Consider the following 3384-nt stretch of genomic DNA (forward strand, 5'->3'; position numbering starts at 1 on the left):
CAGGCCCCAATATGATTATACTCAGTTTTGCTGGGTGATATCAGAAGCTCTCATAGATTTAATTACTACCTTTAACTTGATATTCTCAAATCTACATATCTAGATATCCTAACCTCTCTCCTAATCTCCAGTGTTGCATCTTAAGTTCCTTTTAGACATCTCAAGTCGCTCAAACTCAACGTATTCAAAATGGAAGTCCTTTCCCTTTAAGCTCTTTCCCCCATCCCAAATTCCCAATAACTGTGAGCAGCAACACTGTCCCCCCAGTTCAGTCTATTGTTGAGGCCTATCATTTTCACCTTTGCAACATCTCTTAAATGTATCCCCTTCTTTTCTCTGACACTGCCACCACTCTAATGTAGGCCCTTCTCCCCTCACTGATAGATTATTACAACAGCATGCTAGTGGGTCTCCCTACCTCAAGTATTTCCTCACTTCAATCTATCTGCTATTCAGCCTCTATAATTATTTTCTTAAAGTTCAGATCCTACCAGGACCTGTCTCCAGTATCAAATACAAAATGCTCAAAGGTCTTCATAACCTAGCCCTCTCCTACATTTCCAGTCTTATACCTTACTCTCCAGCATGCATTCTTCAATCCAATTATACTGGCCTCCTGGCTGTTCTATGAACAAGCCACTTCATCTTTCAGCTCTGATCATTTTCTCTGACTGTCCTCCATGTCTGCAATACTCTCCCCCTTTGTGTCTGCCTCCTGACTTCCTTGGCTTCCTTTAAGGCTCAGCTAAGATCCTATCTTCTGCAGGAAGACTCTCAACTTTTCTTACTTCTGGTGCTTTCTCTCCTTTATTTCCTATTTTCCTTGAATGTGTTTTGTACATAATTGTTTTCTTGTTGTGTCTTCCATTAGATCATGAGCTCCTAGAAGAAATGGGCTGTCTTTTGCATCATGTTTACTGAATGACTGACTAAATTATTCTTGCCCAATATCTTTTACCTTTAGGAATATCATATTCCAAGCTCTCCACTTCTTTATAGTGGTAGCTACTAAATCCTGTATTATTCTGACTGGAGCTTCTCAGCAGCTAAATTCCGTTTTCCCATATGCTTACAGTATATTTTTTTTTCTCTGACCTGGAAGCTCTGGATTAAGTTTTGGGGAGGTTTTTTGGTTTTGGATTTCTTTCAGTAGGTTACTGGTGGAATCTATTTTCATTCTGCCCTCTGTTTCTAAGAGAATCGGGGAAGTTTTCTTTTATGATTTCTTAGAGTATTATACTTAGGCTCTTTTTTTGGTTATGGCTTTCAGGTAGTTGAATGATTCTTAAATCATCTCTCACTAATATGTCTTCAGGTCAGTTGTGTTTGCTGTGAAATACCCTACATTTTCTTCTATTTTTTTCATTCTTTGGACTTTGTTTTTAACATTTCTTGTTGTCTAATGGAATCGTTAACTTCTTTTAAATAAGTTTTTATTGATGTCTTTTGTTTTTTTACAGTATCATAGTTTTTCCCAATATCTCTTCCATCTCCCTTTGAAAGAGCCATACTATAATAAATAGTATTTTTAAAAGAAAGAAAAATAAAGAAGGGAAGGAAAGAAAAAAGAAAGAAGGAAGGAAGGTTAGAAGGAAGGAAGGAAGGGAAAGGAAAAGAATGGAAAGGAAAAAGGAAGGAAGAAAAAGAGCAAAAAATCAGGTAAACCAATAAATACATCAAAAAGTCCAAAAAGATGTACAGTGTGAAATAACCGTGCACCTCCCACCTCTGCAACAGGGTGTGTTGAGAGTGTTCTTTCATATCTCCTCTGTCAAGCCATACTTTATCTTTCTAAATTTGCAACATTCTTTTTTTTTATTTTGGAGCATGTTGTTGTTCTTTCCATTTACTTGTTGTATGCTATTTTCTCGGGTCCATTTATTTAAATTCTGCATCAGTTCATGTAGTTCTTTCCATGCTTCTCTGTATTCATTGCATTCATAATTTCTTACAGCATAGTAATATTCCATTACATTGATCACTATTTGGTTAGCTGTTCCTTAACCAATGGGCAGCTATTTTGTTTCCAATTCTTTGCTATCAAAAGTTTTGTGATAGATATTTTGTTTTATTTGGGGACTTCTTTTCAATGACTTCCTTAGGGTATAAACCCAGCAATGGAATACCTGGGTCAGGGATTATATACATTTTAGTTACTTTATTTATATAACTCCAAATCATACTACAAAATAGTTATACCAGTTCACAGCTCCACCAACAATCCATCAGTATGCCTGTCTTCCCATAACTCCTGCCAACATTGATGATTACCTTTTTAATCATCTTTACCAATTTTCAGAATGTGAAGTGAAACCTCAAGGTTGTTTTGTTTGCATTTCTCTTATTTTTAGTGATTTGAAGCATTCTCTTATGTGGTTATTAGACATTGCAGTTCTTCTTTAGAACTATTTATTGATATCCTTTGACCACTTATCTATTGGTGAATGGCTTTTGGTCATATATATATGTTAATTGTTTATATATCTTGTATACTAAACCCTTATCAGAGAAATCTGGTGGAAAAGTTTGTTTTCATTCAACCATTTCCCTTCTTTTTCTAGATGCCTTAATTTTGTCTGCATAGAAGCTTTTCGCTTTTGTGTAATCAAAGTTATCAACTTTATCTTTTGTGATTGTGACTATCCTTTATTTGATTAAAAATACATCTACCCAAAGCTGTGAGAGGTATTTGACCTACTTCTCTTCTAATTTTTTAATTCTATGATCATTAATACTAAGATTAGGTATCTATAGAGGATGTATTGTAGAATGTGGCTTGAAGTGGTGGTTTAAGCCTAATTTCTCTTCCAGTCTTCTCATCAGTTTTATTAAATATTTTTCATAAGCAACTTATGTTTTCCACTTTATCAAACACTAGGTTATCAAATTTCATTGTTTCTTATTCTCCCTTGTCTAGCCTGTTCCACTGATCTACATCCCTGTTTTTAACCAATAACATGTTTTTGACAACTAAAAAGCACGGAACGATTGACAGACTTTCATGTCATCCTTGTTCAGTAGCTATACTAATCTGTCTAGTTCCAATTTTGGTATTGCTAAAGCAAATACAAAATCATTCATTTCTATTTGACCCATTCCAATTTCCAAGGAATCTGTTCATTCTGTTCTTATATTTCTTGTGCTAAGCTATTAGTTCTCCTTCCGAGTCTTCCCTCTATACCTCCCATTTCCTTTCCAATTCTTTCCTTTAGTACTCATTTCATTTGTAAAATCATTTTTAATGCTTTTTTAGAATCTTGCTTTATTTCTTCCAGGAATTCTATTTGTGTGCCTAAGCTACGTTTTTCATTGAGTGTTTGCTTGTAGATATTTTCGAGTCATCATGTTTCTGTCTTGGAAATCCTTGTCACCATAAGAGGATTC

At 35.0% G+C, this 3384-nt stretch overlaps 1 pseudogene; it reads right to left on the reverse strand.

The window, feature by feature from the left end:
• Positions 1 to 2973: 2973 nt before the first annotated feature.
• On the reverse strand, positions 2974 to 3071 carry LOC118840540 (annotated as a pseudogene).
• Positions 3072 to 3384: the final 313 nt, after the last annotated feature.

This window comes from Trichosurus vulpecula, chromosome 2, assembly GCF_011100635.1.
Source record: "Trichosurus vulpecula isolate mTriVul1 chromosome 2, mTriVul1.pri, whole genome shotgun sequence".
NCBI classification, from domain to species: domain Eukaryota; kingdom Metazoa; phylum Chordata; class Mammalia; order Diprotodontia; family Phalangeridae; genus Trichosurus; species Trichosurus vulpecula.